Genomic DNA, 12795 nt, shown 5'->3' with positions numbered 1-12795 from the left:
ACAAATTAATAGGAAGCATTCTAAGATCTGTCCAAGAATTCTGGATCCATGCTTCTATGAGGGGCCACTCTTTGTGCCCTGCACTGGGACAGGAGTGGGCCAGAAGGAATGCTGCATGTGAGGCAGCCAGCTAATGGTAGCTGGGTTTGCCTTGACTTGTCTTCTTCTCCTAGCTGATATCAGGTGCCAGCTTGGGAGAGGAGTACCACTTGACTTGTGCAAATCAGAAAGGGAACATCTCTGGCCAACTTGCCTATAAATAAGACAAGACCTCCATGGACCAAGCAAATGGTTACATTCAGACGCCAGGTCCATAGCAATATGCAATGTGGCTTAAAGTAGTAATGTGACACAGTGAAAAGATGAGTGGCTAGACTGGTAGTGCAATGGTTGCACTTGGATATCATATTTAGTAAACCATAGTTAAGTGTAATGAGAATGAGCTGCAGTGTTCCTAAGGCTTGAACACTTCTTGTTCCCCTGTCCTTCTCTGACACAGCTGCTTGGAGGAGTTCAGAAACTTTCACTTTAAATTTCAGCTTACTGTGTTGTCTGAACCCAACAAATTGTGGTTAATCTTACCTATGGTTTTTTGAAGCAAGCCAACTTCCAACCATATGTTATGAAGCTTGCTTGTTTAAACAAATTGTGGTTAACCACATTTTTGGATTTGGACGACATGCTAAATTGTGGTTTATAAAAATTGGAAGTGAAAGCTTCTGAAGTCCTCATAGATGCAGTGGAGAAGGAGAGGAAAAGGGGGAGTGTACAAGCCTGAGGCTTGCTGCAGCTTGTTCTTGTCACACTAAACTATGGTTAAATGATGTCTAAATATGGCCATAGTGTACCCATCCATCTTGAAAGAAAGTGAAGAAAAACAAAGAAGTAATGATACAAGATGATTAGAAATGTAATAAGGGAATCCCTATCCCTGCTGTAGTGCCCTCCAATATTATTTAAGAAATTAACTATTCCTGCCTTATCCATACTTACAGAAGCTGACCCTCAGAGGATGTGTCATCATCCATCCTATTTACATTCCTTATCCCTGACCCTCAAGTTTGTCTGACTTGCGCTAATATATTCTTTTATTTACCCCAGTAGTGTTGGCAACTTTTAAACCAGTAGTAGTTATGCTTTTAACCCCTGCTTGATTTTATTCATGCATATCAAGCTGTTCTTAAAGACACAAGGGCAGGCCAGGTTGGTGCCAACCAGAATTCCTTTCCATTTCCTAGTCAGATTTATGACTGTGAAAGAACAGAATACTTCAGAATAGTACATATGTTTACATGTTGTAATTTTTGTTTATATGGTGCTTGGGCATGTATTACATTATATGCATACTGAACCCTGAAGTTAAAGTAACTTAATTGTGTGGTATCCATGCAAGATTTTTGCCCAGTTTGTAATTTTATTTAAATTGTAAAATATCTGCAGTATTCAGATTATGATGCAGACTGAATACATGCTTTTCTGTCAGGGAACAAAAGTAGCATTTATAGACAGCACACAGTGAAATCTCTTGGAAAGTAGGTAATAGTGTTCCAGGGATTAGTAGTAAAATAGCAATATATGAAGTTCCTGAGTTTTATTCTTTGTAGGTAAAGAAAAGGTTATGCAGTATTTGTACAGTATTTCTCTTTCCTTATACTATTACTTTACTTTAATACAGGAACAGAGATGTGAAATTTCCAGAAATTTTGAAGCCATGGAAACCTTTTTTTTTCTTGGGGGGTGGGGGGATGACCCAAATGGACTTTTTTTGGGAAATGGAAAAATGTTCAATATTTATTTTTTAGCACCTTTTACAGGTAGACAATCACTGTAGGAACAAAAAATATGTATAATTTGGGTTGCCATAAAATTACTATGTTTGGTATTTTAAATGTACAGTTTATTCAGACAATTAAATTCAGTAAATTCAATTACATATTGAATTTATTTTTTTTAAAAATAAAAATGGTTACAAACGGAGCTCCAAGCTGCAGAACTGTAAGGAATTTAGCATCCCTTTGGCTTTGCCAGTTCATGAGCAGGCAAAAAACAACAAAAAAGTGAAAAAACGAGCAACATTATAGTAAACAAAGAAAATTATTGTGTATTATGAAAATTATTATGTTTCCTCCAGTCCTCCACAGAGTCAAACAGGCATAAAGCACTAATTTCCACAGAAAGAGCTGAGAAAAAGAGTGCAACCAAGACTCATTGGATGCCAAATGAAATTTAATCAGACTGATTTCTCTATTGCTATCAGTTTCTGCTTCTTTGTGTTGCTCTGTACTTTCACTCCCAGTCCTTTGAGACCTAGCCAAAAGGGCAGAAATGGATCCACCAACTATGCTAACAAGAGGAAGCCCACAAGCAAAGAAGGCACTGAATCCTTCCTTTTCTTGTATCAATAGCAGTGCCTCCTAGAGGCAGAAATGCATCTCGCTCTTGCATTTGAGAGTTGTTCTCTCAGTGTACTCTGGACTTGCTTGTCCTCAGTCTACAGGAATTGTTATGAACTGATACTGTGCACAGTCTTCCTGTTACATACCTTTTGGAAATCATTTGAGGGGAGTAAATCTATGAATACTCTTATCTTATTTATTTATTTATTTATTATTTGATTTATATCCCGCCCTTCCTCCCAGCAGGAGTCCAGTGTCAGCTTTTCACTGAGACAGCAGCCGTTGGTGGGGGTGCAGGCAGGGCTGGGAATTCCTTGGTAATTGCCAGGCCGTAAAGTCCTCAGCCGGCAGCTTGGCTATAAATCTGCCAGGCTAGCAAAGAGAAAGCAAGATAAGGACAGGGTCCATTCCAAGCTTACGTGCCAAGCCAGAAATCCAGAAGAGACATCAGTGAAGGTCCGGGTCCAGTTTGCCAAGAGATCAGTTCAAGTCAAGGTTCAAGGGATAGGAAGACACACAGTGGTCACGCCTGACATTGTAGTCAGCAACACGCTGAAGCCAGGGTCTGTCTTTTAAAGAACACCTCTGCAGACAGGTGGGAACAATCACCCCTCTGGCTTCTGCAAGCGTGCCGGTCTTAAACAGACAGGCTGGCCCTGCTGCTGCCTGACTTTCTGTTGTCTTCGCTCTGCAGGTGGGAGGGGAGGCTCCTGGTCACTGCCTGACTCTGGCTGAAGAGCTTCAGCTGTGTCTTGGACGCTGTCCAGCTGAGGGGGAGTAGGAGCTGCGTTCTCAGGAGTTTCCTCTGTTTCCCCTTCTGGGTCTGTGGCTGTTACTCCCGAGTCGTCCTCGTCTGACGAGTCCTCCGAAGGGGCCATGACACCCAGGGCGCCAAACAGAAATGCTGAAAACACTTTAAAACATCATAAAAAGACCTTAAAATACATTAAAACAAAACAACGTTAAAAACATTTTTTTAAAAAAAGCTTTAAAAACATCTTTAAAAAAAAAAAAAAAGGTTAAAGCATATTATTAAAGAAAACATATTAAAAGCAATTCTAACACAGACACAGACTGGGATAGGTCTCAACTTAAAAGGCTTGTTGAAAGAGGAAAGTCTTCAAAAGGCGCTGAAAAAATAGCGGACATTTGTCATTCAAAAATATAATGATTCATAATCCAACCTTTTCCATTTTTCAGAAAAAAAAGGCTTCGGGGGAAATGGGGGGATCCCCCCCGGGCTCCTCTTCTCTTCTCTTTCCAAGTAGTTGAAACTGCTGTTTGACAGTTTTGCAGCTAGATATGCTTCCTAGGTCACCCTGCTTTGATGAATTTAAATTGATATTTTCAGTTAAATGATCACCTGGGTAATTTTGCCATCCTAAATATTAGTAGCAGTGGCCCTATGGCAGACTACATCACAATCGTTGTTTTCCAAATTACTGATTTGTTTTTATAAATATGGAGAATAGACTTGTGATTTCTCTTCTATCCATACCCTTGTCCTTCCCATCCCATCCCAGATCTTCTTTTTCATTTCAGAAAGGCTGTCTGAATTCCATTACTTCTACTGCTAGACTTTCCTATTGTGGACTTTTTCGAGCAGGCATTCCCAGGGCTGTTGAGCATACTGCTATCCCTTTTTATATTAGACTGTAGTCTTCCGCCTTAACCTTTTTTGCTCTTAAAGGTCAGAGCAGGTTCATTTGGATTATTTTTACACAGAAACAAAATTTTAGAAGATTGTTCTGCTTCTTGTTTGCCTTCCTTGCTGCAATATAATTTTAGCTGTTGTTCATCTTCCCTTCAAACTGCTTGGCGTTTAATGATAGTCTGAACATTTAGATTTTTGTTGTTTGACAAAAATTTTCTTCAATGCTTTCCTTAAAAATTGAGTTTCATTAATTGGCCATTCTTTACACTTATACTGGGTTCTTTCAAGAAATATATGATAGAAAACTTAGTAGAGGAATGTAGTTATAGTAAAGGAGCTTCCCTTAGTTTGAGTCATAATTGGCTTGGTATTTACCAGGGCCACCCCAGTGATGAGCCAAAATGTCAGAGTTGTCTTGGGTGGGGCATGGCAGATTGATGCCCCCTGGGGTCCCTGCTCACCTCATTTTGGAACTGCCCTGTTGCCCAGCCACCTGGCAAGGTGACACAAAGCAAGGCTCTCTGCTGTCCCTTCTACCGCCTCCTTCCTGCCTGAGCCTTCCTCTGAGAAAGGGCCAAGGGGTCCTTTCTCGGAATGAGGCATTTTGGATGAGGTGCTCTGGAGAATGCCTTTGTCATGGTGTCTAACTTTTTTTTAAAAAAAGTTGCATCATATAAGAAAGCATGTAAATACCAGGTATTATACTGCCTGGGGCGAGCTGTGCTCTGCTGCTGCCATCAACACCCCTCCTTCTGTTCTTCTATGTGATGTTCTCCTTTGTGTTCATTACAATGCTTTGTTTAGTGATGGACTGCTGCTTCATGTTGTCAATGTGATAGCTACAGAGACATCACTGGCTAGATGGGGTGTGGCTTCCCCATGATTTTGGTTGCTGTACTGATCTCCATAAGAGCCAATTCAACAGCAGGCTGTTGGTACATGTGAACTGCAGGTAAGTCAGGACTCAATTGTTGTTGCAATGAATTGCACTGGGAATCTGTGTGTGGTATTCACAGGAGCCTGATTTAGCTAGGTCACTTGAGCAGCATTGGGAGCAAAAACAAAGTAACAAATCCTTCCAAACTGCAGCACAGCGATCAGAGAACTCGAGAAACTCAACAGGATTTGTTCAAATGACTTAGGTACAATTAACACAATCTTCCCAAACAGTACAAAAACAGCAGTACAAACAAACCTTACCTAAAGAAATTGTCTACCAGATGAATAGCCCTGGTCCTGCTTGCTTGGTTAGATGCTGGAGAATCATGTAGTGCAAAGGTCCACTGAAGGATCCTTCTGGTATCTCATACAAATTAGTTCAGAATCATAATTTTGTGAAGTAGGCTGATGCACAACAGTTGCTCTAGTGACACAGGGTCTAATGGCACAAGTTTTTTAAATTGTCAGGGTATGAAGATTGTTAAATGTATGAGTATGCCACATGTTCATCAGCTAGACACGCCTTGTTGCATTTTTACCCACCTTTCAGAATGGCTACTTTTACAAGGCTACTCACTGCATAGGCAATAATAAGCTCCAACGTATTTTAAAAAATTATGTCATCTGGGACTCAAAGTGGCTTACAAAAAAATCAATGAAAAAAAATAAAATAGCAGCATCAGATAAAACTATCATAAAAACACACTGTCATAAAATTACCCAAATACAGACTTGAACAAAAAAGTATTCAAGGTTCTCTTAAGGAATAATGTTGTATACACATCATACATTTAAAGCACACGGCTTCCCCTAAAGAATGGGAGTGGTAGTTTAGTGGTCACAGAGTTATAGTTCCCAGTACTCTTTATAAAAATGACAGCTCCTAGGATTCTTTGGAGGAAGAAATGTGCTTTAAATGTATGGTGTGTACACAGTCTAACAAAGAAGGGACCATACATATTGGGGGGGTTCCAAGGATGTGGGGCTGCCACAGAAAAGGCTGTTATTGATATTTGCCAACATAACAGCTCTCTCACCAGTGGACCAGGGAGCAGGGCCTCAGATACCAGTCTTAAGGCTCAAGCAAGGTTCATGTAGGTGCAGGTGGTTGTTCAGATAACCTGGTCCCACATGTAGGGCTTTAAAGGTTAATGCCAGCACCTTAAATTGGGCCTGGAAATGAATTGGCACAGAATAGGTGTAATATGGCCTGAACCCATAGTTCTTAACAAATGTTTTTGCTGCTGCATTCTGCACAAATTTAAGTTTCCAGACCATTTTGAAGGGCAGCCCCATGTATAGCTCCTTACAATAATCTAACCTGGATGGAACTAAAACATGTCATTCAGACAAAGTTGTGATCTTTAAGATCAGCTAAGAGTGATCTCAAGTTGATATCCAAGACAGCAGCTTCCCAGTCCACATTTGTGTTGAAATTAAGTCTTAAGTTCCATAAAAACTAACCTAAGTTTGTTGACTTGTTCATAAAAGCCTTGGTTTTCAGCTAAACTCACCCTTGTATGGAAGCTCACCTATAGAACCAAGACCAGATTATTTTTGTTTAGTTTATTTTGATGATTGATAACCCCATATGGTTTATCATTGATAACCCCATGTGGTTTATTTTCATTTAATTTCTTTCACGTCAATATTTAGATATCAGTTACCTATCTTGAATGCAGGATATGAAAAACCCTTCATATTTTTAATGTGTGACAAAAAGAATGGTTATGCTTATTCCATTATGTCCTTTAAAACACATCAGAGGAATACGTGGATTTCCTCTTTATTCAAGCTCCTTTGTTATTTTGTAGATTTTAAAAACACTTATTTAGATTTTTTTTGCTGTAAGAATGTCTGTTACTCTCCTGCCATGGATACCTGAGAAAATCTTAAGTGTTGTCTGTACTTTAGAATACTATTTCATTTAAACACAAAATATTACCATAGGTAGATAAAGAAAATGCCTTTCTACAAGGAAAAGTATACCATGCATTACCATACTTAAATTTGGTTTGTACAATGAATTTAAATTACAGTTTGCTATTTTATTGCATTTCCTTATTGTGTTGTTGTTAAGGCAAAATCACAGTGATACAGTGTTTGATGTAGGAATTTGTTTCCACTAAACCCTCAAGTTCACTTGGCCTCAGTAGTCACTATCTGTAACCTGTCCCATGGTCGTTGAGAGGATAAAATCAAATTATGCTAAATGTACCACCCACAGCTTCTTAGTGGAAGAAGGGATTAAAGATTCAGAGTACTGCAGGATGCAGCCTTTTACAAAAGCATATTTGTGCAGAGATTCTAAAATACACAAAGTGAGGAGTTTTCAAATGTGATTGTAGCTCTTACCATTATGGGAAGAAAGAAGATCTTCATTTTTGTTTTCCGCTTTTAATTTTAGTGAAATTTTAGCACCTACAGAATTAATGTGAATGTAATCAATTGTTTCCGTATAGGGTGGTATTCAACATTAGTCATACTGTTTAGTAGATTGAAATCAATATATTTGTTGATTTTAGTCGATCTGCTCTGAGTATGGCTTAGCTGTATATTGCCCAGATTTTAACTTCAGGGATGGATAGTTGAAGATATGCATATCTTTGTGGATTTGGATAAACCTGTAGAAACCACTGATACCTTGTTTGTTTATGTATTTATTTATTTTATTTTATTATACTTGTATACCGCCCCATAGCCGAAGCTCTCTGGGTGGTTTACAGTAACTAAAAACATTAAAACAAATACAATTTAAAACAGATCTTATAAAAACAATTTAAAACACAGTTTAAAAATTTAAACAGTATAAAACACATGCTAAAATGCCTGGGAGAAGAGGAAAGCCTTGACCTGGCGCCGAAAAGATAAAAGTGTTGGCACCAGGCGCACCTTGTCAGGGTTGTGTGTGTGCGTTTAAATGGCATCTCGTTGTTTCCCCAGATGACAAAGGTTCAAGTTTGGAGGAGGGTTATATTGTTGCCTGAGAACATAAGGCAGGTATTCACTAATAGGCAAAAAAAACCTTGTGGTTTAAGCAGGGCTGTGGAGTCGGTATGCCAAACCTTCGACTCCGACTCCTATTTTTCTACTGTCCGACTCCGACTCCAACTCCTCTATTTTTCTACTGTCCGACTCCACCCAAAATTGCTTCTTGTCAATCAAAATTTATTTGGAAGTCGGAGTCGGTACATTTCTACTGACTCCGACTCTACCCAAAATTGCTCCCGACTCCACGACTCCAACTCAGACTCCACAGCCCTGGGTTAAAGAACGTACCTATAGCCCACAGATATTTCTATCAAACTTTAAAAAGCTGGGAAATTGGGCAGCTATAGTGAATGCACCAGGGGAGCAGGAGACCTGACCTCCTCTCTGAGATATTGGACTGCCCTACAAAGTTGTCAAAATGCAAACACCATTTGGGTTGGTCTTTCACAGTCCAATCCACTTGCTGCGTAGCTTGCAAGAATTTGGTAACATCCACACCAGGCCTTTATTTCACTTTGGACAGTCATGGCTTCTCTCAAAGAATCCTGGGAAGTGTATTTAGTGAAGGGTGCTGAGAGTTGCTAGGAGACACCCTGTTCCCCTCACAGACCTTCGATCATAGTGGCTGACTGTTAAACCAGTCTGGCCGCTGGAGCTCTCTCAATGGAACAGGAGTTTCCTCTCAGCACCTTTCACAAACTACACTTCCCAGGATTCTCTGAGGGAAGCCATGACTGTCTCAAGTGAAATCAAGGTCTGGTGTGGGTGTGGCCCCCTGATTAGTCAAGCCCAGCTGCTGTGAGTCTGGCTTTTAGGATTCTGACAGTTGGTTCTTACTGAGCATGCCCCGTGTTATCATAGGGTTCCAGCCAAAATTTCTTAAATTAATTAAAAATCAGCCAGGCATTTTTAAAACTTTTAAACTGCAGAAGATGAAGGTCAGAGTATGGGGCAAGGTCAGTATTAGGATTACAGGTGCTGTGTGAACATGGCTGATTTTTAATGAATTTCAACAGATTATGAGAACTCTGTCAGAAAAAAGTCCAAAAGGGCTCTGGTTTCCCTCCGCTCTCTATTCTCTCTGACTGTTTTGTTTATCACCATGAAAATTGAGAGAGTAGTTAAGCAAGCATTTCTGAGTTCAGGATTATAAGTTTTGCAAGGTTTTGTTTTGAAATGAGCTTATGGGAAGCATCAGAATGGCATGGGGGTATTTTCAATTTAAAATTGCGGAATGTGAAAAATCCACACTGGCTATAGTATACAGCCACTCTTGTGGCTGTATAATCAGGAGCTTACAGTTACATTGTTTTTGGCAGTTTGATATTTATCAGTGACATTTTTTTAGCTGTTATAATTTTGACAAGTAACATCTGGTTAATCAGTTCATCATGCATTCTTCCTTTTTAAAACCACAACAGCCTTGAACTTTAGCACTTAACAGGCACTCGGTAGATAGTTACACTCTGATGCCAAAGCTGTGCTGTACTTGAAGCAGGGAATAGAAGTGTGTGTACTTTCTGTGGAACTATCTTCTTTAATAGAGGGTAGCCCTATAAAAGCTGTATTTTTGGTTTGTTGACCTGTCTGACCTTTGAGCCAGTGCTTGAACTTGGGAGAATGAGAAAATTGTGTGTGTAGCATTTGATAGTGCCAGTCATCTTGTGTCAGGACAGACACCAGGGATTGCCTTGTAGGGGGAGGTTAATGGTAGAATAAGTGATAATATAGTTGAGAGGTAGAAGGAGGAGTGGAACAAGCGGAAAAAGGAGTGGACCCTGACCTCTAACTTGTAAAAAAAAAAAAAAATTAAAAAATGTAGAAAAGTGCCCCCCCCACACGCACACAGGGGGAAAAACAAATGGGAATTCAGTAGGGCCTTGCTTTTTGGTGGCCCACTTTTCAGTGTTCTGCTAATACGGCGGCTAAACTTAGAGTAAGACCCCACTCATACGGTGCTTGTTCCGCTTGTACGGCATTTTTCGGGCATTGGGCACCATTTTATTGAAGGAGTTCCGCTTTTTGGTGGGTTTCGCTTTTAGGCAGGAGTCTGGAATGTAACCCGCCGTATGAGTGGGGCCCTACTGTATACAGAAATTCTGCTGCTGTTTGTCTAAACTAAAGACACACAAGTTTTCTTTGTACAATACCATACTGGAAGTATCAGTTCACCAGGGGTACTTCAAGCATAGACTGCCATTAGTCGTATAGTTAGTGCTGTGAGCAGAGCATAGAATGATGCCTTGTGGGCAGCAGGTTGATTTTGCAGAACATTGGGGGTTTTTTTATTGTGTAGGAGTGTTTTGTTTTTGGAGGAAAAGAAGGTGTTGCTTGCTTTAAATCATTTGTTTTTGTCATCCTTATGGAATCTTTCATGCCTTCTCTTTGACCTCCCGCACACCTATCTTTCAGTGTGCTTATTAACTTGTGTTACTCACTGCTGGCCTACAACTCATGGGCTGAAACCACGTGTTTTGGCCATGGAAAGGACTGGCTTATGCCGCCATGTGTGAGCTGAATTTATGCTAAACATTTGAAGGATTGGTTATTTTTTGTGCTGAAAATAGGCAAAATGCAGAGCAAAATACTACACTAAGATTTTTCTTTTCATATTGGTTGCATGTCTATGAAGAAAAGGTTACAACAAATCATTTTGCTCACATGACTGAATAACAGATTTAAGGCTTAACATGATGTACTGAATGCATTTTGTAATGCTTTCTTAAAAACCATGTGTATGAAATGCACATGAAATCCCCACTCAGCCATGAAGCTCAGTGGGTTACTGTAGGCCAGTCACCACCTCTCAGCCTAATCTAACTCACAGGGTTGTTGTGGGAATTAAATGAAGAGGGCGACATCCATGTATACCACCTTGCGCTCCTTGAAGAACAGGTGAAATATAAATGTAATAAATAAATGTGCAGCTACTGTGCCATTAGTGGTGTGTGCAACATACTTTCATCTTGTAAGGAAACTACATAGTTAGATTACTGTTGAGGTAGTGAATAAATTTAGGTTTCCTGTATGCAGATAGATGCAGCAAAGGATATGTAAGTTCTTTGGAGTGGCTGCGTGCTGTGTTTTTTTAACAGATACACTGCACACTTGGATAGAACAGCAAGTGTTGTTTAAAGGTGACATTTAAAATTTAACAATAAGAACCCAACATCTGTATTTTTGGGAGGCCATGTGAACAAGGTAAGACATTTGATATGGCATATCCTACATTACTATAAAATGGGTGACACATTTGCTGAATTTTTTTATCTTGGAGTGCTATCCAACTGTGATAATGAATTGCACAGATGAGAAAAGATATAATTGTGTCCAAATTGTATTTGTTGTAATTGGGAAGAAGACCTTTCCCAATGTATTTTCAGTAAAATAGAGTAAATAAAATGTTTATATTCTAGCATAAATTGTTCCTTATATGGAAGTTGTGTTAGTGTATCAGTAATGGAGTGAGTAATGCTAAATATATGTAATATGTTCCAGATTCAAATGCATAAATACAAAGTGTGTGTGTGTGTGTGTGTGTGTGTGTTGTATCCACTATAACCCTCTCCGTAGTTGTAACTGAGATCAAGAAGTTTGCCACCCTGGGCTCCTGCTGGGAGGAAGGGTGGGATATAAATCTAATGATGATGATGATGATGATGATGATGATGATGATGATGATGATGATGATGATGATGATAATAATAATAAGTAATATCTTAATACTGATGCGGCAGCATGGCAGTGGATGGAGAGAGTTATAGATGAACTAAAAAAAAATTAAGGTCTGACTTTCTCATGTGGGACCTAATGTTTGATTTAGCCTACAACTCTGCTGACTTCTGACTTACTTTCAAACTGCAGTTTTTGTACCTTAACTGTGGCTTCATGGACATCCTTCTTTAATCTAGGTTAGCAGACTGGTTAAAGGGAAACTTGGCCACTGACAGAAAGATGTCAACAGGGGTCTAGATTTCCCCCCCTCTTGTTTTACAGTTTGAACTCTCGATTCTCTTTGAGTATTTTGTGTACTGCCATGAAAACTTAGAGGGTTGTTAAGTAAACGTTTCTGAGTTCAGGCTTTGTAGGTTCAAAGTGCAGAATATTTTTTCTGAGGAATGGAGTGTACTGAGAAGGGGCATATTTCCTTATTTATTTAGATTATTATTGAATAGTATCATTCCCAACCTTGTAAATAGTGCTGTGCCAGAGACTGGTATATTCCTCCCCCTCCCCAGAGTAGAGTATTGACAGACTCCCATGTAAATAACAGAAAGGCTTATCTTGAATACAGCCTCTGCTGCAGGTGTGGTGAACCTGTGGCCCTCCAGATGTTGCTGTACTACAACTCACATCATTACTGGCCATTGGCTATTCTTGTGGGGGCTAATGGGAATTGTAGTTCAGCAACATCTAGAGGGCCACACGTTCACCACACTTGCTCTGCTAGATGAAGGCTGGCTAACTGGTTAGTAAAGAAATTGTTGCAAGCCACTCAAGTTATGAAGCTGGATAGGGAAAACCAATTGTAGGATGGGAATTTCCACAAGCTCACTGACATTCTCAACCTTGCAGCTATGTATTCCTTCTCAGATGAAAACAAGCAAACAAAAGCTATGACCTGATACAAGGGTTCTGGTTTAGGATTGTAGTCCTGAAGCACTTTAAGTCTGTGTTGTTCTAAGAGGGGCAGTAAGCAGCATATTAATGATTAAAACCTACCTGAGAATGACAACAGGTTGATACAGGCAGTGGACTATGATTTTAAGTGAAATATTTTATCCACTCTCACTGTTTAGGTTAGATTTCAGGTAG

General features: G+C 39.7%; 1 protein-coding gene across 3 annotated transcripts in view; it reads left to right on the top strand.

Moving 5' to 3' along the window:
- Window positions 1-12795, top strand: part of NCK2 (NCK adaptor protein 2) — a 107475-nt gene that overhangs the window by 55248 nt on the left and 39432 nt on the right. The window lies entirely within an intron of this gene.

The sequence above is a fragment of the Rhineura floridana genome, chromosome 5, assembly GCF_030035675.1.
Source record: "Rhineura floridana isolate rRhiFlo1 chromosome 5, rRhiFlo1.hap2, whole genome shotgun sequence".
Taxonomy (NCBI): Eukaryota; Metazoa; Chordata; class Lepidosauria; order Squamata; family Rhineuridae; genus Rhineura; species Rhineura floridana.
Note: the sequence above shows the minus strand (reverse complement) of the source record. Positions and strands in the feature narration are given on the sequence as shown.